General features: G+C 42.1%; 1 protein-coding gene across 31 annotated transcripts in view; it reads right to left on the bottom strand.

The window, feature by feature from the left end:
• Nucleotides 1-18297: 18297 nt before the first annotated feature.
• Nucleotides 18298-23085, bottom strand: part of TCF4 (transcription factor 4) — a 347373-nt gene continuing 342585 nt past the window's right edge. For all 31 annotated transcript variants that reach the window (XM_026496366.4, XM_048218597.2, XM_048218596.2 and 28 more), the window contains one exon: nt 18298-22925. The gene's annotated coding sequence lies outside the window, so the exon portion shown is untranslated. The remainder of the gene's footprint in view (nt 22926-23085) is intronic.

Below are 23085 nucleotides of genomic sequence, written 5' to 3'. Positions count from 1 at the left end.
ATTCTTGATATGCTAAGAGGTTTTTTAAAATCAAGCAACATATGTGAAATAAATTTTAATTTTTTCTGCATTTCAGAGTGTGGTCCCTGGATTAGTATCATCTAAAAATTTGTTACAAATGCAGATTCTAGGGCTCCGCCTCAGACCTGTTGAATCAGAATATCTGGGGTTGGGGTCAGTAATTGGTAGTTTAACAGACCCTTCCTGGGATTCCCGTGTGTGCTCGATTGGCAAACTACGGGTGTAGAGAATGAAGCAGAGCTCTAGGCCCGTTGTTCTGGGGGAGATGCTTCAGCATGGGTAAAGGAGGAGCGAGAGGTAAGTATTATCTGCAACAGTGACCTATGGGAGGTTTCTTAATGAAGAATGAATCCCAAATCATAGATCTAGCAATGCACAGTGCAATAGCAATGCAGTGTCCTGGGGAAGCACAGCTCCCTCTGGAATCCCAGCTTGAACTTCTTGAGAAGCCTCTCCCAACTCCCTCAGGCTACAGTTCACATCCTTTCTTAAGTCAACAGTTCTTTGCTCCCGTTTCTGTTATCAACTGCCTGGTATTTGTTTGTTTCCATATCTGTTTTCCAATTAGATAGTAAGTGCCTGCCTTCCTTGAGTCCCGTTCATGGACTTGGCAAACAGTAGATACACATTTGCTAAATTAATGAATTAAGGTGAAAAGGCACAATTCCTTCCAGCTACAGAAAATAAGGAAAGGCTTCAGACTTTGAGATGGATTTTAAAAGAGTGCTTTTTGTCACTAAGGAAATTACAGCCTTTTGGAGAAAAAGATGGTATGTGTGAAACATTACATATGAAAACTGATAGGGGAGGACGTGTACTGAGGCCTGAAACTTATTTGAAATGTATCAAAATGAGATGGATAAAGGAACAGATACACATGTGATAAAACAAGTAGCAAAATATTTATAGTAGATTCTAGGTCAGGGATCAGGGCAGCCTGTTTTGTAAATAAAGTTTTATTGGAACAGAGCCATGCCCATTCCTTTACACAGTGTCTATGGCTGCTTTTGCACTACGCTAGCAGAGTGAGTCGTTGTCAGAGACCATATGTCCTGCAAGGTCGAAAATATTTACTATCCAATCCCTTACTGAAGAAAGTTTGCTGACCTCTCTCCCAGGCAATGGGTATATGGGTGTTGACTATATAATTTCTTTCACCTTTATATATGTTTGAAAATGTATATAATAAAATGTTGAGGGGGAAATAGAGAACAATTTAAGATCAAATATGATTGAAACCAACTTGAATACAAGGAAATGCCAAAAGGGATTGTAAAAAGCATAAAGATAGAATAATAGATGTTTAGTTGGGGCAAGATTAATAGAGACTCAAGTTAATATTAATCATCTCATGAAATAGGAGAGGTGGGAAGGATTAAAAGTGTTGGCCGAATTAGAGAGAAGTAGGCGGTTTTCCAAGAGCTCTGGGTGGCGTAAGTACCAGAGGGTCCATTTGGCATAGATGGCAGCCCACCCATTTCTGCCCATACTCTCACCCACACAGCAATGCACAACACAAACACACCAGTATCAGTGCATGAGTAGCCCCCCAGTCATGTGCATATGGCGTTTGCTTTTGCTGTACCTGGGTGAGGTGAGGTGAGAGAAGTTTTAAAGAGTAAAGGAACTGAGAAGCAGAAAAAGAGAAGCTTGGGGAGAGTTTGAGAAACAAACGCTATCAAGAGACTTTGGGGATACTGAGCAAGGTACAGCAGCTTTGCCAGCTCTGGTGACAGAGTGCGGTGCAATTTAGGGGAAAGCCCTGCCTATGTCACCTGTGCTGGGCTCTGAGCATCAGAACCTTTGGGAGCCTCTTAGTTCAGCACAGGGAGTAGATAGTGGGGAGAGATGCCGGTGTCTTATCGGGGAACTGTCCATGGTGAAGATTCTCCAATGTGGGGTGGAAGGGAGTGAAAAACGTTAAGTGCTCATGAGAACCAGAACAAGCCACCCCATGTCAGCCAAGACAGGAGACAGAAACCGCCCCTCACAGTCCACGGTAACATGACTTTCTATTTCTTCATCTCTATTAGCATGGCTTTAATTTTCTAGGAGTCTCCAGTCTGGGCAAATTATTTGATTATTCACTAAAAAAATTTCCCAAAAGGGTCCTGAAAGATGCTTTAAGATCCTTAAGGAAAATTTCAAGAGACTGCATCCTAAGGTTCCTTGACTCCCATGCCTCAACATACTCACCTTGCTATTCCTTCCAAATCCCAGACTGTTATACTGCGATCGTTACCCGATGCAATGAAGGCCCCCGTTTGAAAGACATAAACGAAACTTCCAATTCTCACTCAAATTCTGACCTCATCCTCCCCCTCCAAGATGCTACCAAGGCTTGTTGAGGTAGTGCTCCCCTCGCCGCGCTAAGTCATAAAGTCAGCATTGTCTCAATAGGTTACACTGATGATATTTGGGGAGTCAGCCTTCTACACTGGAAAGAGCAGATGAACGATACAGAGTAAATACCATTGCTGCAGGTAATAAATTTATGGGTACCCACACTGCTAACTCCAAGGAATGATGGGGAAGGCACCTGCTGGGGGACCAAGGCTGCATTTGAACCTCTGAGGGTTGGAACTATCAGAGGACAACCTATCAGACGATAAAGGATCAGAATAGTCTTCGTACATGAGGATCTCCATTGCCTTTGGTATCAATTGCCAAGTTTTTGGCAAGTGTACTAGACCCCACAAGTTATGGCCCTCTTCCCCATTCAGCTATGATAACCAATACACTAGTGTAGCCAGCACTCTCCCGGGTTTAGCACTTAAAGTCCCACACCTCTGAAAACTCTGGGGTCCCAGGCAAATCAGGACAGTTGGTCACTCTGCTCCTCACAGTGAATCCCCTGGCATGTAATCCAGCCGTGATTATGAACCAAAAGGAAGTTCTCCTTTCTGGCAGCCTGTGTTCAGGCTCCTCAACCCACCAGCAAGGTGACCTTGGGCGAGTCACTGAAGTCATCTGTGCCTCAGTATACCTATCTGTAAAGTGACGCTTAAAACAGTCCCCACTTCATACGGTTGCTGTAGAATGAAAGGAGAGAATGCTGGCGAAGATCTTCAAGTGCCTGGCACATAGCAAGCATTCAATTAAAGTAATTAGTTAATAATAATAACAATTAGAACAATTCTGCCTTGTTCCTGCTTTTATTCTCTGGCATAGCAGAAATCCTGGCACATAATAAGCACTAAACGAATGAATGAATTATTACTACTTTTATTTCAGTTCCCCAACATTGCATTCTGTCACCCTTGGGCCACGCACACTCCGTGGTGGGACCCACTCTGCCTGGGGCCTTCACCATCGAATGCCTGACCTTGACCTGCGTGCCTTAGACTCCCAGCCCATCCGCTTGGCTGATGCTTGCTAAAGTCCCAGGTTTCAAATTTAGCATTGCTTCTTCCAGGAAGTCTTCCTGAGAGGTAAGTGCACCCAGGCTGTTCCAGTCACCTTCACCCCTCCCCGTGGCAGCTGGTACTACACGCTATGGACTGAATATTTGTGTCCCCCCCAAATTCCTGTGTGGAAGCCCAACCCCCAGGGTGATGGTGTCTGAAGGTGGGATCTTTGAGAGTGAATTAGGCACTGAGAGTGGAGCCTTCAGGAAAAGAATTAGTGCCCTTATAATAAGACACACACGAGAGATCTTGCTTCCTCTTTCTCTGCTCTCCGTCATGTCAGGAGACAATGAGACAGCAATCTGCATCCCAGGCAGAGGCTCTCACCAGCCGCTGGCTCTGCCAACACCTCGATCTTGGACTTCCCAACCTCCAGAATGATGCAACATCAATGTCTCTTGTTTAAACCACGCAGGCTATGGTGCATTTCATACAGCAGCACAAACCATCTGACTCCATGGATTGCTTAATGTCAGCTCACCCCTAAAGATAAACTCCAAGTGGACAGCAACAAAATGGGCTCTTTTAAAATTGATTCCCAGAGACTAGCACATACTGGACACTCAAATACATATATACCCAAAGCAGGAAGGAAATGCATTCAATGGATGATTTTTAGTTGATCTCTCCCAGCTGTGTGGGGCGTGCTCCCATCTACCGCACCACCTATAGCCCCTTGCAACTTGAGGACCGGCTCTCCTTCCAGGGAAGCCGTTTTCCAGTTCTTGCATAAAACATGGAAGTGCATGAGAGCAGAGACATGGAGCAATTTCCCTATTTTACCCAAACTAAGATTTTTTTTTTAAGGCATACCATTTGGAGAATGAATTTCATCTTTGGAACTTGGTCCTAAACCTTTCTAGTCTAGCGTTATATATACCAATTTTCCCTGGCGACATCGCGTTGAAATCTGATTAGCACCAGATTACAGTATGGGGCAGCTTTTTTAGAGAGCCTTGCGAACCAAATCCTCGGCAGTGGTTCAAGCGGTCTCCCAAGTGGGCCTCTTCAAGGAAGCCAGTGAACTGGGACACTCGGGGTGGCAGGCAGAGGAGTTAACTTGTGACAATACTTGTCCAAGTCTTAAAAGTGGAGCATCTGCTTCTTGGCCTCAGAAGTGAAACAATCCAATAATTACAGTCCTCGGTGCTTTTTTTCTACCTCAGGAAACATTTTGCAACTAACTAGCAATTTCCAAAAATATGGCTCAAGCAACACATCTCCTTATCTCCTCGTGTAGGAGAGGGTGTGAGTTGTAACGAGGCAGGGGCTCGTTATCTTAGGGGGTTCTGGCAAGGTGCTCCCGGGGACAGCTTTTAATTGGGTAAGCATGTGACAGCGAGGTCTGGGGCTTGAAAGTACCTTCCAGGAGAAGCCAAGCCCCATTTCCAAGGCGCCTAGCTAGGACAAATTGAAAAGCCTGCCCGGGTGGGTAGGGGCAGGGATCCCCAGGAAAAGAAAGGAAGCAAATAGTTTGGCACTTTCATACCCCTCTCTGGAGGCTGGGGTTTTGCATTCGATTTTTAAGAGATCCCAAGTTTTTGGAATCTGTTCAGGAAGAAAGACCAGAATTCCAGGTGATCAGCCCACTAGTCACCATAAGCAGGTGCTAAGTGTGGGGACTATAAATGCCCCTGTCACTTACAGTACCCAAGGATTGTGTGATGGCGGGACCCCACAGACAAGGCTGGTATCCTAGTCATTAAAATCAAACAGAAACAACAACAACAACAAAAAAAAAAAACAAACAGAAAAGCAACACATTAAAGTTGAATTGTACTGACCTCTGCCTTGGAGTCAGGCTGGAAACCACTTATCCTACTCAGGGTCACATGAAACGTGGATGTTAGTAACAGCAGAACTGACTTCTCTCTTAATTTCAAGGTATCCAATAGCAGTGGTTCTCAAATTTCAGTGAGCATAAGAATCAGCTGTGAGCATTAAAAGCTTGGATTCCCACTTTCAGCGCACCACTTGCTTCCTCCAGGCAGTCTTCCCTGATTTTTGAGGCCTCTCCTTTGTGCTCTCGTATTACCCCAGGAAGACTGAAAGCAAAGAGACTTGTCTACCTTCCCACAGTTGTTTTTAAAGCACTGTCTCTAGATGATAATAGGCTTAACAGACACGTTTGAACCAAGATGTGTTGGACTCACTCTACAAGTTTACTCAAGTGTATGAAAACTTTCCAAGGCACAAGCATGCGGGCAGAGTAATGGGAGAGGATTCCCAAATCCTCCAATTTGCTATGTGCCCGTCCTGCCTGAGCATGCGCCTGTCTGCCGGCAATCCTTTCCCAGCTCAATTCTTACCATTCACGAAATGAAGTGGACCATTCACCCCTGTCAGGTCTTACCTTGGAGCGTGGCCCTGGCGTGTGAATCCCTTCAGGGCATGAAATCAGCAAAGGGACAAATGGAGAATGCAGGGCCCCTGGGGAGAGTGCTTTATGAGGGCAAGCACGGGTGTGTCAGAAATAAATCCTGAAGGCTCATAGCAAGACTGTTCCTGTCTTTCTTTTTAGAATTAAAATTCAAGAGAGAGATGGTTGTTATGGGGACACTTTTATTTGAGTTGAAAAATGAAATCAAAAATTTTTTTTTCTGAAAGTAGGTTTGGTTTGGCTGATGGAATTTTACAAGAAGGGTAGATTTTATTAGGTCACATGGTGGCTTCTTTCTTTTCTTTCTCTCTCTTTCTTTCTTTTCTCTTCCTCTTTCTTTCTTTCTTCCTTTCTTTCTTTCTCTTTCCTTTCTTCCTCGCTCCCTCCCTCTTTTTGTCTTTCTTTCTTTCCTCTCTCCCTTTTCTTTCCTTCTTTCTTTTTTCCTTTTCTTTTTTTTTCTTCTTTCTTTCTTTTTTCTTTTTCCTTTCTTCCTCCCTCCCTCCCTCTCTCCCTTTCTTTTTCTTTCTTTCTTTCTTTCTTTCTTTCTTTCTTTCTTTCTTTCTTTCTTTCTCTCTCCCTTTTCTTTCCTTCTTTTTTCCTCTTCTTTCTTTCTTTCTTTCTTTCTTTCTTTCTTTCTTTCTTTCTTTTCTTTCTCTCTCTCTCTCTCTCTTGTCATGGTGAGGAGATACTTAGAGCATTTCTTAAAATAAGAGCATTTTTTAAGTCAACAAGATTATATTGACTAAGGTGTATTGAAAGTAACAACATTTCCATTTTCTCAACTTGTTCTGAGGATAAACAAGTGGCAGGGAAACAGGTATAATTACTGGTACTTGTTCCATCAGACTTGGTAAAGCCTTTTTGGTCTATTTCCCAGAAACGAGAAATATGAAAGACGCTAATGAGTGGGTACAAAACGCTTTTACAAATCAGGTGGCTTCCAATTCTGTGCCTTCATCACCGCTGAAGGAGACCTAATCGAATTGTCAGCTGAGAGATCACTGGATGTAATTTTTGATGATAGATCCTCACATAACGTCAAAGGAGCTCAGAGGCTGAGGGGCGCTGCCATCCCGAAACGCAACCATTCCTACCCAGGTCTTTAGGTGAACCAGATTTCTTGGGTCCCACGACTCCAAGGCAAAAAGTAGGGATGGAATCAACGCTCAGACTTGTCTGTTAAAGCAAGAAGGAATATTCATCCTCAGACCCAGAAAATCTAGAGGCAAAAAGAAACTTCGTCCTGTTTCATTGAGATGCTTTCCCAATGGATTCTGGGTTTTACTTTCTGTCTAATAATTATTTATCAATATTTGTACTGTATTTATGATGTTTTGCTTAGCTGTGCACTAACAGTAATTGTAATAATAGCTCAGTCTAGAATAATTTTATTAAACTATTAGAACATTCTGGTAACATGAAATAAAAATAAACTTCAATTTTATACACATTTCTGATGCAGATGTGTTTGACAGGGTGATAAAGACTTTTAAGTATAAAAATATGTTACATTAGGAAAAAGTTGTGTAGCAGAAGTGGAATGGAAATGGGAGTTTAAGGAGAAAAAGCATGACATGAAATTACCTTCTGTTAAATAAGAGCTTGTTGAATAATTTTTAGAGGCCTGGTATGGATATTAAATTGCTATTGCATTCAAATTCTGTTGGATACATTTTAAAGGATGATAAAAGTGTTTTGCTTCGAAATGTCTATATTTCTGGCCAGTTGGAAATTTTATGCTTTTGAACTATTTTAAATTTATGATGCAAAATAAAGATGTCACCTTAAAAGATGTGCAAAGGTACCGTCTCAGTTATTGCTGCAAAACAAACCACGCCTCCTTTCCGCATAAGGGGACCATCATTTTAAGTGCTCCTAATTCCGTGGGTCAGTAATTTGGGCTGCTCTCGGGCGGGAGGTTGTTCTGTTCGTCTCAGCTGGGATCACGCAGGCAGCCCGGTTTTCTGGCAGCTGTATGGTCTGACATGGCCTCATTTCCATTTCTAGAAGTTGGTGTTGGCTGTTGACTACTCCTCATGTCCTACAATTCAACTCAGTCCGAGCACCACGTGGAGACAGCCACAGATTCCACAGGTGAAGGGCTCGGTCCCACAAGGCTGCACCCTCACATTCACATTCAGAGCCCAGTCACAAGCCCGTGTTGTCACCTGCGCTTCAGACCCACCCGCTGTTAATGGACCTCTTCGGGTTTAATTTGCTACTCAGAGAACTGTTTTACTTACTAGATTACTGGTTTAGTACAAAGGGCTATAGCTCAGGAACCAGATGGAAGACAGATGGGAGAGATGTGGGAGGCAAGGTATGGGCAAGGTATGTGGGGAAGGAGCTCGGAGCTTCCAGGCCCTCTACGAAGGCGCCATTGTCCCCGAATCACCCTGTGCTCACCAGCCTGGAAGTTCCCCAAAGCCTGTCCTTTTGGGTTTTTATGGAGGACTCATGACTTGGGTATTATTGATAAAATCATTGGCCTCGGTTGACTGATTCACTCTCCAGCTCCCCTCCACTCCTGTGATGCTGGGGGTGGGACCAAAAGTTCCTACCTTCCAATGGCAGGCTTGACTCCTCCACCCTCAGGTAACCAGGGGGCATTCCCAAAGTCATCTCATTAACAAAACAAAAGGTACTTTTATCATGCTCATCCCTTAGGAAATTCCAAGGGTGTTTTGGAGCTCAGTGCTGGAAACCCCGACAAAAACCGAATATATATTTCTTGTTACAAATCACAGTATCACAGCAGCCCAAGCAGACCAATACAGGAACGTTTTTGGCGTTAAATTAGGAGTGGCCCAGTCGGCCCTTGGTCTTCTTTAATTATTTTATATACTTAACCGAGAGCTGGTGATTTAGAGGGGCACTCCTCACGTTTTTTCTTTCTTTTTTTTTAAGGTTTTATTTATTTATTTGAGAGAGAGCTTGTGAGCAGGGGGAGGGGCCAAGGGAGAGGGAGAGAATCTCAAGCAGGCTGGGCGTGGGCCTAGAGAGGAGTTCAGCCTCATGACCCTGAGATCATGTCCCCGAGATCAGGACCTTGAGATCATGACCTGAGCCGAGACCAAGAGTCAGACACAAAACTCCCTGTGCCACCCAAGCGTCCCATCATTCCTCACAGTTTTTGCAGGATCCTTTTTCACTCTTCAAGATTACTGAGGATCCCGAAGTCTTTTCATTCATGTGGGTTATAATAACCTTTAATATATTTACCGCCTTAGAAATTAAAACTAAGAATTGTTTTAAATCTTTAAAGCAGCCAAGTTTTAAATGGAAAATAACATTAAAAAAAAATAGAAGAGGAGCTGTATTATTTTACATATTTGGAAATCTCATTAATTTCTGACTTCATAGAAGACAGCTCGATTCTCATGTCTGCTTCTGATTTCAGTCCGTTGGAGGCTGTTGCTTGTGGTTGAAAACCCAGACTCACAGATACGTAATTCAAAGAGGGAAGGGTATTTAAAGCCTTTTCAAATAATTGTGGATATTCTCTCTTGGCACTATACCAAAACTTGACAAGTAGTAGATCTTAAAGGTTAGCCGCTTTATGGATTCTGAAGCCGTATCAATGAACTTGTAAACTCTGTTACATTAAAACCCAGGGCTCTGTCTTGCACTTTGAACAAATCTTTTACTCATTCATGAGTATGTAACATCATGTGTTGGTCATTTGATTTATTGGTTCTTTACACCATGAAGATCTTCCAAATAATAACGGATCACACTATACAGAAAAAATCACTCAGGTTAATATCACCACTGCATCCCTCAGAAAAGCCTTCAAGTACGGGGAAGCTGTCAAGCTCACAGCAGTTGAAAAATTTCCCCAAATTTCACAGTATTATTTTACAACATTATTTTGGGTTTCCAGGAATTAGTATCAGTTCAGAGCCAGTGTGGGTAACCTCCAAACAGTCCGTTTCTCCTTCCGCAATGCGCGATCACTCTTTTAAATGGCCACAGGTTCCTTCGCAGAGAGGGTTTGGAGGAAGAGCGATGGTATGAATCTTGGCAGGGTGGCGGGGCCCTTCCTCTAGCTGCCCTCCATTCTCAGTGCTCCCGGTTGATGAACTGGCTTAAACCCGGGAGTTGATTGAGTGACTGTGACCGTTCTGGTGATTCAACTCAGGCTTCAGTCTTCCAGACCCAGCACACCCCACTTACACAGATCACGTCTGAATCTAGCAGATTGCCCACCCAGTTCTCTCCGAGGGACACCACAATCAACTGGCCAGTACCTTGGGTCTCTGTGAGTCAGACTGTTCTGATTACTGCCTTGACTCCACTGTCCATTATAGTGACCAGGCCCACCTCATTTTTGGAGATGAAGTGCCCCCACCTGACCCTGGCCACCCCTGGATCCTGTCTTTCCCATTCTTTGGATGATGCTAGGGGACAGGTCCCAGAAATGCGTTTCTTAATGCTGTGGTGAAGGTCATGCTCTTTGGACCCTTTCAGAGGAGGTGAACACATCTGACACAATTAAACCCACACTAGCATTCCAATCTCCCTAAGCTTCCGGACGCCTTCCTCTGCAGGATACCAAGGAAGTCCTGCCATCGGAGCTTCATTTTGTGCAGGCCTACTCCGAGTCCATGTTTTAGTCAGCCAACCAAGCAAGATGTGAGAGCCATTCCTAGCCTCCAGAACTTAACAGTGAATTTGGATTCTCTGCTTACTGAGCCCAGAGCAATAAATTTGGCCTGACTATATATTCCTTCTTCCTTGATCCCACACCCTTAAGACCCATTCCTACACATGGGTTTCCGTCAATATAATTTGGAAAAATCATCAAATTCCTTTGGTGTGTATTACATTGATTAATGGGTCACAGTGTACCCTTGGGGCCACCTGGAGTTTGAGTCTAGTTATATGTTTCGAAGCAAAAGAAGTGGTACAGTTAGGTTCTGAGTATCAGCAGTGCCTTGAAGGCATCTTCCTTAAGGGAGGCCATTATATGTTCTTCAGGCAAGGGATGAATAGCAGGGGAAGGACTGGAAGAGAGGCTTGGCAGAATTTAGGACTTCAAAGTCCCTAGCTTCCTCAGAACGCCCCCATCTCTTACCCCAATATGTCTCCATCTCCCTATCCCAGGAATCCCCATCCCCCCATCCCAGTCTGTTCCCATTCCCCCATCCCAAGAATCGCCATCCCTCCCAGTATGTCCCTGTATCCCCAGCCCAATAGGTCTCCATCGCCCCATCCCAGTATATCTCATCCCAAATCCAGGATCCCATTCCTTCTCAGTCGATGCCCTAACTTTAACAAGAGGCCCCTGACGAGAGGCTGGGAATTCCTTTGCTTTATAATTCAGCTACCTGAAGGATTAGACTTCCATTTGCTTTTCAGATGAAATCTTGGGCTACAGAAGAAGAAAGCGTATCTTTCAGGGCAGCAGACAGCTTTCGGGTCCCTTATGTAGATGTTGAGCTGGGCATCTAAAGCCCTTAGTTCATCATTTGCTTTTCCCCAAGTTCTCTAGCATAGTTAGAAACAATCAACCAATCCCTTTACACTCCTGATTTTGACTGAAATGTTCTATGCCAGTAACCACCCAGTCATGCAGAGCCTTGCCCTCTATCGATCGGTTCCAGGTGTCTACAAGTGAAGTCTTCTTCCACGACTTTCTGCTGCTTCCTCAGTCCCCAGCTCCTCTTCTGCACACTCAAAGCACCCCAAGCATGTCTCCACTACTGCACATTTTCCTTCTTTCTCGCTTCCGTCCCCTCACCCCCACCCCAGCATCTTCCCCCACCCCCATCCCCCTCCAGTCTGTGACCCTTCCCCCTCTCCTCTCCTCCTGCCCGTCAACCTCTAGGCAAGGGTTATCCCTTGATCGCTGTTGCACACCCAACACTTACTCAGCAGGTGCTCGCCAGTGGTTTGAGGAATGAATAAACATTTGATCTGTCTGGTTCCAGGCTGCAGTGACCTCTTAAAACAGGATGATAATAGGGCACCTAATGAAAGATTTCACTTGGAGAGTTCCCCGGGTAAGTTGTGAGGAGACCTGCTTTTCGTCCAGGCTGGGCCATTAGCGGTTTGGCCTCCAGCGATTCGGAAAGAGGAGCTTTCACGTCGCTCTAAGTGCTGGCGGAGGGACGAACGGACATGTCTTTACTGACACCCTCTTGCCCTGGATGCTTCAGAGCATTAACTGCTTGTGATCTTTTCACCAAAATGATGCCCTCCTTGGGCCGCGGGCTGTGACATCTGCTCTCTGGTTTTCCCCTTCGCTTCATGCTTCCCTCTGGAAAGACGGCGTGGGCTAGGGCCCTAATGCTGAATTTGACGTCAGGTGGTTCTGCCTTCCATCCCATCTTGCTCACTGTCCTGAAAGCAGGATCTTAGTAACTTGATCTAATGCCCGTGGGCTTTGTGTTTCTCGGTAAACCTCATTGAATGACTATGAAATTAAGTTGCGTAGTAATTCCAGCAACCACATCACATGGCGAAATTTTGACTGGTTTCAGGGTCGGGAGTCAGGTGGTCTGGCTCCCAATATCCCCCACCTGTCGTTTACCTAACAACTCCTCCTGGCCTCAGTGTTTTCATCTGGGACATGGGGATAATAATAATGCCCAGGTTATAGAATTATGTGGATTTAAAAAAACATGAACTGGTTTTGAAGGAGAGAAGTGTTATTTTTTATTACTTAGTTTGTTGAAATATGTGTTTTCTGATGCACATTCTGGTCTCAAGGAAGGGTTCAAGGGTTCCCATGGTTTCCCTTTTCATGTATGTTTGTGCGTATGCTTTATCTCTGGAAGGGAGTTTAAGGCTCTGTGCTAACGAGTTTGCTTTCTTCCCAGTACCCAACACTGTGATTTTGATCTATGATCCCCAGATGTTCACTAAATTTTTCTCTGAGTTAATGGGATGATCTTAAGGCGAATCCAGACAATGGAAATGATGTGTTTGAATTAAAGATGAAGAGAAGGACCCCTGGGATGAGCAAAGGCTCAGGGATGTGCAGGTTATTGGGGGTTACTGGGTCGCCTGGTTGAGGTAAAGCCTCCAGAAGCTGAGTAGAAAGCATGGCGGTGGGCCTGCAGTCCCGCAGTGGAGCCATGTTCCAAATTCGGGAGGGCTTTAGCCCCGCTGTGATCCAGCCAATAAGCCCATCCCAACTTCCAACAATTCCAGCAGCTGTGGGCTGGCGAAATGTCTGTGGACTTTGACACCGGACAGACCCAGATTCGCCTGTGATAACTTTGCCCCTGGTTACTTGCACGCACCACAGCCCTCAGAGCCTTGCTTGCTCTCTTTTTAAGATGTAGATGGTAACGCTGATTTCTTAGGTTTGCCATGAGGTTTAATGAAATCATGTTTGTGGAAGTGCCATCGTTTTGGAAACAGAGCCATCACTAAGTCGAGGCTCTGCTTGAACATACTCCCTATAAGATAGCTCTTCTGTTTCCAGATTTTTCTAACACTAGCTAACTAGGAGTTTCATCAAGTGCAAGAGAAAAGAGAAGTCATAGTAGGTTCTGGGAACATGCACAGCATATCCAGATAACTCTGCTGCCTGTGAGGGAAGAGCGAGAGAGGGGGCAGGGCAGGGCTTGCAACCAGAGGCCACTGCTGCAGTCCTGTGATCCAAATAGGGATGGGTGACCATTTATATGCCATGCAATTTCTGTACGCTGCATTGACGTGTTGTGTGTGCCAACATTGGATGAAGCATACCACATACATTATAATATTTACTCCAAGGTGCAGGCACAATGAGCCCCCATTCTATAGGTGCGGGTAATGAATGCAGTGAAGTAAGTTGTTCGACAGTATTTCTCTTATAAGTGGGATGATGCGGTTAAGGCCCTGAGCAGCTAGCTTAGACTTGTCTTATTGGGAAAGAAAGGAAAGCTTTTCTCACCTTATTGTTGTTAACGATCGTCAGTGTGGCCTCAAATGCCTTTGAGAGCAAGGCTTGGTAAAATAAAATTAATGAAATAGTAGTGATAGCATTGCCTCATCCCACAGGATCTTTTCATCCAGGCGTCCTTGGCTTACCACCCTTTGTAGATCTGCCCGGAGCGCACAGCTAAAATGCCCTCTACAGCAAAGTGCAACTTTTCCATCCCCCACCGCTTTTTACTGACTTCGGGAAGACTTCCCATGTTGACTCCATCCTTCCCTCCCTCTATCAGGCCATCAGAGCCTGTGTCATCCCCAGCAAACTTCCTAGCATCAACCATGCCCTAGCATTCTCCATTCTATGTGTTTACAACCCCCTTTAGTTATATTTGCTCCTTGTCATCTGCTTATACATGCCCGTGGGTTGTGGGCTTCTGGAAGGTCAGAGCGCCATTTTATGGACGTAATGGCAGACTGCTAAGGGCTCTTGGGCATGGAGTCTGGAAGCTAGTTGTGGGAACCGTGCGGCAGTACTGAGTTCCCAGGGCCTCACCGCCTTTTCTGTAAGATCTGCAGGTTGGCCTAGATTCTTCTCCAGACCCTCAGAGCCATCATTGGAAGGCTATGGTCACTTCTGCTCTTCCTCACCGACACGAGTCTGCACGCACAAGCCCTGGATAATTCTGTAGACCAAAATGGTCGGCCACGGGTTTCCAGGTAGTGTTTGAGTGATGGGAGGTGCTGCAAATTTGAAAACTACGGTGTCATGGTTTAAGCTACCCAAACCGTCTTCCTACAATTCTACTTCTTCACAGCCCCAAAAGACTTCCTGGTGTTTTAAATCTGCTCTGTCAAAATGCACCTCACGTCTCAAGGTCATTTTGACAGATGTCCTGTCCAATGTGGAACCCACCCCAGTGCCTCTCTCCATGACTCCGCAGCCTGGTTTGTGCCAGCCTCCTGTTTCACTGCTGGTAATACAGACCCATCTGCTGTCTTCCAATTGGACGTCCTAAAGGTGGGACAGTTACCTTGTAGCTCCCCCAGGGCTTTTGACCCAATCATTGCTCAGTAAGGAATCCATTGGTAAATGAATCATGTATGATTTCCTACTTAAACTCTTCAGTTTGTGGGTCCTCTACCTCTCCCCTTACTCTCTCTCTACCTGTCTTCTTACTGCTCACAACCTGTCATCAAAGAGGGTTGGGTTTCTGAGAGATGGCAATACACTAGAGGAACTGTAGAAGGTGAGTCAGCTGGGTTTTCAGTAGAGTTCGGTTGGGTGTTGTGTGGCTGTTACTCACTTTGCTAAGACCCTGAGACCATGAGACGCTGTGTGGTGTCCAGTTATGCTGCCTTTGTTAGCGCTCAGACTCAAAGTGGGCCAGATCCTGCAGGTAAGTAGGATCCTGGATTAAATTTTGGGACAGAGAAGGGATACTAGTGAAAAACTGGTGAAATTCAAATAAAATAGTAATGTTAATTTTTTAGTTTTGACAAATGTGCCATGGTTATGTAATATTTTACCCTCCGAAGAAGCTGGGTGAAGGGTTTATGGGAATGCTATGTATTATCTGTGCAACTGTTCTGTAAATCTAAAGTTATTCCAGAATAGAAAGTTTATTTTAAAAAAAGTGGGCCAGAGTGCAAATTTTAGTTTGGCTAGCAGTCTCTTATTCTCACATCTAGTTATATCCTAACAATTTGTAATACAAGGTTGAAAATGAGAACTGCAGGGAGGTTTAGAAACTCTCTTATAAAAAATTTCATGAAAAGACAGCAGAAAAGATAAAGGCAAAACAAACCAAAAAATGTACCTGGATACAGCTGGTGGGGGGTCATGTTAAAATGTGAAGCCAAACTGGTCATTTGGGAGTGACCACTGGGCTCAAAGTCAGGAGACTGGCAGCTTGTTTTAGCTCTGCGGACTTCAGCATATCACATGGACTTCATTGCTTCATCTTTAAGATGGCCTAACCCAATTCACAAATAAGGATCTGGAAAATAAAACAATTCCTTTCAAAAACCAAGTTGCCCTGTTAAGATTTTCTCATTTTTGCTTAGGAACAAGAGTTCCTCACCCATGGGCTGGTTACCATCAAAAATCTCAAGCCAGCAGGTCTGATTCTGCGTGAGCATTTTCACTTTGCACTTGGCAGGTTTCTGCTTCCTCTTACAAAAATGTTCATGCCAACGTCAAAGCCATTTGACTTCTAAATATAGTGTAACAGATGTGAATGAGGACTGTATTATTTTCTGTGTTACACAAAGGGTCTTTCTTTTACCCAGTGAAGCCAGACACCAGTCCAGTTCTGGTTAAGCTCAGCCACCTCAGTCAAGGTCGGTGGGATTGGTTCTATTCCTTGTTCAAGCACCGAAGCTTTTGTTACCAGATACCAGATTTTCTTCAGTTAGGATCCGTGAACAAATGTCCATGCCTAGATTCTAGAGAGATCCATCAACACCTTACAACTGAATATGATACTGCATATGTAGATACTTTTCTCTGTACAGGGTTTCATTCCTCTTTAAAGGGTCCTCAACTCAAAAATGTCAAGAAGCCTGCTTTAGACCCACACCTTCCATGGCAAAAAGCCTCAACTATAAGACACTGGCTATATTTAGGTATAAATTCAGTAGCCTAATGTCTAGCATTCAAAGAAAATACCTAGGTAATGCTGCCTGATTGACTGCTTTGACCCCACAGCACCCGTGTTTTTCTAGGGCTGCCCCTCAGTGTATGTATGCTTGTAACTGGTGTTCTTGCCAGCTGTGGCCCCAAGTCTTCCTTGCCTGAAGGTCTGAGGCCACATTTGCTCATCAAACCTTCCCAATTTAAAAGATCTCTTGGAAATACCAAGGTAGCCCTGGCTCTCCTTTCCCTTCTAGTCCTTCAAAACCGGCCTTATTTCTTTACAGCACACGCTAGGACCCATGAACGTGTGGACTCGTAACTAGTTCGGAGTAGCAGCATGCCTTATTGAACATGGGAACTTCTGGCTGGTGGAACATTAAGGGGCTCCAGGTGCAATTTAAATGTGTGGTCCCGGGAGTGATTTGGATCTAAGAAGCACACCAGTTTTTGCTGGTGTTGTTTTCACGGTCTCCTTTAAAGGTGGCTCACAAGTGTAACATCTTAGGCTGTTAGTCAAGAGAAAAGTGGTCTACAATCGAAGCCCAGAATAAAAGTGTCACTTGGTTGTATATGAGGCAAAAAGTGACTCCCTGCTTCAGTTCATTTGGATATTCTTCCCTTCTTCATTTCTGACATGGTAGCGAACGTCTTAGCTTTTGGATACTATTTGTTTCTCCAGCAATTTAACTTCCCTTTGAAAAATGAACGAGAGTTGAAGTTTAATGTTTAATGTGGTCCTTTTACATAAAACATGTTAATAGGCTGTATAACAGACACTGATGGGGCGGCCAAGCTCCTTTCCCCCTTTTTAGTTATATGGTCAAATATAATAACTAAAAGACTAAATGTTTGTGGCTCTTTTATATATATTTAAAACACACAGTAAGAACATAAGAACATCTCAAATCATTTGGAAGAAAAAAAAAGGGGTTATCAACCAAAATCTTTGGAAATTTCATAAAATTTAAATATCTGCACACAGTCCAACCAAAAAGAAAAAAATCCCAACATTTGGCTATGGAGGGCACTTCACATGTGAACCAAATGGCGTTATAACATTTTCCTTCAGGTAAACTAGTCACTAAACTCCATTAGAAAGAATACAAGAGCAATATGGAGACATCCCCAAATACCACGTACTCAATTAGAACATTCTGTTATGAAGTGCTCATCTACCGCGGACTTTCCTTTCCATTGCATACATTACTTGACAGTTCTACAATGCAATGTTGAAACAGCCTCCAAGTCTTGCAAAGTAGATTGATGTCCATCCTACAAAAATATTAACTTACAGTACATACCACTGAATAATTTTAATCTGTACATTTTTTTTCCTCCCATCATAGGTGACACACGTCCGTTTGTACAAGTTTAGGAAAAAAAAAAACCCCGCACATCTGGTTGTTTACATCTGGATTAAGAGTCAACAGAGTCAACCAGAAGTGGTGGGGTGGGTATTGAGAAAGTATAAATACAGTGTGATATTAATTGTGGTTAACAATATCCAGCTCTTCACAAAGTGATACAAAATAAATCCTCTTAGATTTTTAACTGAAAAGATCTAGCTGAGAAGGTTCTGCCAAACAGTCGACCAACTGCTCCAAATGGTTAAGGCTGACCTGACTTAGCAAAGCCGCAGCGTAACCAGAGACACTGGCGCAGTTCAGAGCTCTTCAAATGCATAGCTTCAGTGTTACACGCACATTAATTATATTCCTTCAATTAGTTAATCCTCTAGACAGTTTTCTTTTTGTTTTGCATGCATCCCGTTCCATTTTCATTAAGGGCATCTCTTCCTTGGTCAATCATGTGCTTTGCTTTTCAATTTGTTTTTGTTAAATTTTTTTTTTTTTGTATGTTTTGTTTGTTAAGCTGTCAATACCTCCAACACTTGGAAAATGAAATATAGATGTGGTTTTACTGACAGAAGAGAATCAGAGCTATATGGACAATGCAAAATGAAATGAAACAAGTGTCAGAAACAGTTTATAAAAATGGCACATTTATTGCTACAGAACGGTCATGTACATGACTTCATCGAATAACTACAGATGGGAAACAGGTAATGGCCTAGACCAAGCTGGGTTTGTTTTTTGTCTTGAAGGAACTCCAGCACACAACCTGTTTGGACACTTCTACAAATCAGAAATACACCAAAAACATGAAAAAATCGAGGCACTCAGCCACACATTGAAAACAAGGTGTAACTGTTTATCTTTTTTTTTTGAAATGTTTTCCCTTTTTTTCTTTTTTTAACAATTTTTTTTTTAGTTTTTAATGCTGCAGCTATGTGTACAGTCGCAAAAAATTTCCCCGCTGCGACCTACAACTAAAAAAACAAAATGAAAACAAAAACAAAAACAACAACAAAAAAAAAACCAAAAAAAAGCTACCATACAGTTTCATCTCAGTAACACATGGTAAAATAACATCTTTTAAATAGTAAAATAAAGTAACAAACTTTTACTCATAATGATTCCAAAAATCTACAAAGAAGAAATATTCAGAATCTGACAATTTTTTTTTGTAATATTCATGGTATAAAAGGATTGCTCCTGCGAAAAATAAGCCAAATATATTTTTTATTTTTAAATTTAGGTTTTTTTTTCCTACTAGGGTGTACTACAGTCTATTTTATAGCAAAAAGAGCACTAGACAAACAAAGCTTTATAACAAAAAGCCAGGCACTGATACATGGTAAATCTCTGCTTTTTTTTTTTCTTATCTTCACTTAATTGCATCACAAGTAACAAGAATGAAAAAGGCCACAGTTCATATATTTTCACCATTACATATGTCTATAATACTTGAAATGAGTATGGCAAAACCAGCACTGCACAAACATGAGTCCACTTCAAGTCCCATGAGAAAGAGCATGTCTCTAAAGAAAAACAAACAAAACCAAAGCAAAATAAAAAGAGAGGCCTAAAGGCCTTGGTGCCCCATTGTGTTGGAGTTCATCATATTCCATCTTGACCTTTTTTTTTTTTTTTTGTTTCCAGTCAGCCAGCAGACTAAATTTTTGTGCTTGTTTATGCTGAAATTGTCTCATTCCTGACTCAAGTTCACTTTTGGACACAGATCATATTCTGCCTGTTGGATCCAAGACGAAAATCCTCTTAACCCCAAGTCTTGGTTCAACTCCCTCCCCACCCCCCAACCCCTCATCAAAATAAAGATCACGAATAAAAAAAAAATCAGGAAAAAGGAAAAAGTGAAAAACAAAAAGGAATCGGAAGACTGAATCAGAACCAGTTGTGTTACTGGGTGGACTGACAGTTGTATAAACATTAGTGTTCCTTGCAGCTACACAGAAGACAAATGGTAAAAGCTTCTAGGTGAACAGATCCCTATTCTGCATATTCATAAATTACTTGAATGTGGAGGTGGATCAACTGTCCAAGTTGCTTTTAAAGTCCACGTCTCTTCACCAGATCCCCAGCCTAAGTAGCGTCAGATACACGGTATATATGGACCCTTACGAAATTCTGTAGAGTTCGCTAATCCTGTCTTCTGCTAAGTATCATTCGAAAATCCAGCGCAGGATACCAATATCTTACCTGGGTTTGATAATTACAAAACAACGACAAGAAAAAACACACTAAAAAGGCCACATTCCCTTCCACCTTTCTTTTTCTTTTCTTTTCTTTTTTTTTTTTAATGGGGATACAACCCAATTAATAGGTAGAGGTGCAGATCATGTTTCTCCACCAAGCAAAAGTAGTGAGCAGCTTTGGGTGGCCATTAGAAAGTTTTTCGCTTATTTCCAAAGGGAATTCGACAATAGAGGTATTACATTACTGAGTAATGAATACATCAAAGCTGGTGAATAATAAATTGCAGCTTTTACTCTGTTTGAGTGAGAACAAAATATAAAGCACCAATTTAAAAAATAATCGACTACAATTTAATTTTTTTTTTTTTTGCTTTGCTTACAGGTTTGAAAAACTTTAAATCAGCTCTATGAAGCACCTTTATGATAACACGTATCAAGAGTGCCTTTCTTAAAATGTACATCAGTGCAGGGAGTGTTTCCAGTTCCCTAAAGAGTAAACACCATATTTTCTTCTGTACACTTATCCTGAATGTGATCAGAGTAGACCTGCTTCCTCTATAATATCGTTCCTAGGGATACCCGCCTTGGTAGACTATATAAAATGAGTGCAGAATGTACCACTAAAAGGAAATCTTCAACATACTGAGGGAACAAGTTACACATGGTTTCCATTGTTCAGGAGGAGGGGAGAGTACACAACGTTGTCTTCCACGCCCTTCTTTGAGCCCCTTTGTTCGTCCACTTCACAGGCAAGCCTCAAAATAACTTCATGAAGTTTGATTTCTGCTATTCTCCTAAGGTTTGAATCCACCTCCACATTTTAGGAACTTATCAACAAATCAAAGTATTTTAGTTTTATCGCTACTGAACATATTTACAGTTTTCAACACACACACAGCTAATCAAAATGTTTATGGGTTTGTAAAAGATGACCACGTGGTAACTATCTTATTTGTTCTTACATTTTCGGAAATGAACATAAAATTCAGATTCTTGTAGCTCACTATTTCATTTAAATGAGACGTTTTTTAAACCACACAGTTTAAAAAAAAACAACAAAAACTGATACAATGTATTAAAACACATAATAACAAGAGTCTACATGTAAAAATATAACTTTTACATACACGATTTCAAAATAATGATACGTTTGCCATTTGTTGCATAAAATTTACAAATGTATTTCATTACTATATAACTGGCAAAACAGGAGAACAGATGGAACATTTAGACCATTTCGATGGATTTATGGCATTTACTCAGTGCTGATAGGTGGAAAAACTACTTGAACAGGGATTTTTTTTTTCTTAATACATGCCAAGATTGTGTGGCTGTAAAAATAGAAACGAGTTAGAGACAAAAGGATGCTGACAAATACTTAACTAGGAGCACTATTTGTTTACTGCACTATACACCAAAGTCAATCATTATAAAGATTCACGATGGAAGTTGGTTCAATTGTGCCCAGACGTCAAAGCTAGCTATCTGATGAGTTGCTGTGCCATAGCTTGATCTATGTTTCTATCAAATATGTTAAGTATAAACTTCATTCATACTGGCCAGAGAAATACTGCACTACCCCTCCTCAAGAAAGTGCAACTTAATGCTTTAGGACTTATAAGGCTTGTTATAATGCTGCATGATGATTGAATATTGGCATTTTTCAGACGAAGGAGGAGGCAGTTAAGTCATCTACATCTTAGTAAACCCATTTGGAAAACAAAAAATCAAGAAAGCAACAAAATCAATCAGCTCTGTCACACTACTTGCAATTTTCTCATTTGATGGTTTTTGAACTTTACTTGTTTTTTTTGTTTTTGTTTTTTTCCAAAAATCTGACCATGTACTCAGAAACGCCTCACTGCACACTACTTCGGCTACACATGTAGGTAACACTGGAATCATTTTGTTAAATCACAGCCACTTTGATTATGTTATGTTTCCGATGATATAAACATTGGAAGGCACAGTGGTAACATTGTAGCATTCTAACCTTGTACCTCTGAAAATCCCAGAATAGGGTCACAAACGCAACATTACAGTTCAGACAAACTCTTTTTGCCATGTCTTGGTAATGCTGCTTGTAATATCTACACATGATGTGACTTTTAAGTCCTGTGTTCCCAAAAGACTGGAGAAACAACTTTCTACTTATTTATGAATGAAAAGCAACATCAGGGTCAGCATTTGATCCTGCACCACCCCTCCGGAAGCAGAGTTGGCACTACAGGTTACGATAACAAACCAGGGAAAGGGACAGAAATAAGACCAGAAAAAAAAAAAAATCCGTATTTACAGTAAAATCTTTCTTTTAAAAAAGTTAATCAGTACTATTTTTTTACAGGAGAAAAAAGTCTGAAACAAATGAACAAAAGCTTACCATAGTCACTAAATTTTTAATATATATTTATATATATATTTATATATATATTTGTCATAGGTCTATAAGATCCATCTGTTCCTCCTACCCTAAGGAATGGCTAATGTCATCACTTCGTTGTCATCAGGACGTTTGCTGGTTTTGTTACTAGGGCAGCCGAGCTTCCCTTATTCAATATCCAGTAATTATAAACACTAGCTGACTTGAATACCAACAAAAACGTTCATGTAGTTGTCTTCAGAAGTACACTTTTTCATTATTGCAAGTTTACAATTTTTTAAATTAAATATTTTTTTTCAGACTTACAAATTAATTATATTTTTTTTTTCCAAAAGAAGTTTAGGCACAAATGCATTGTTCCACAGTGTGGAAAGATTGCCATTCAGTCTCTGGGCTGCGTCTCAGCCTGCACACGCCGCTTTGCACATTCTGAATGATATGTTAGAGGGTCACCCCTCAAGTTGCACTTTTTTCTTTCTTTTTTTTTTTTTGTGTGTTTTTCGGTTTTTTGATAATTGGGAATGCTGAAACCTCTTGCGTCTGCGATTCATAACTACTCAGACTTGTCTTATATTACAAAAAAAGGGGTTAAGGAGAAGTGTTTATGTGGGTTTAAGATAATACAGCTGTTAAGGAAGTGGTCTCTTGTATTAATGAAGCAATGTGGCAGCTTGGACCTGAGAAGGGAAAAAGAGAGGAGAATTAATTCATACGCGTATCACAGAAGAAGTAAATGTTTTATTTTTAAACTCTTTCTTTTTCCCAAGGGGAAGGAAAAAAATGTGTTAATTTGGGGGAAAGCTGACTTTCCTGGCTGTCGTCTTGGTGAAGAGGGAC

This window comes from Ursus arctos, unplaced genomic scaffold (assembly GCF_023065955.2).
Source record: "Ursus arctos isolate Adak ecotype North America unplaced genomic scaffold, UrsArc2.0 scaffold_17, whole genome shotgun sequence".
NCBI lineage: Eukaryota > Metazoa > Chordata > Mammalia > Carnivora > Ursidae > Ursus > Ursus arctos.
This window is presented reverse-complemented; position numbering and strand designations above follow the sequence as displayed.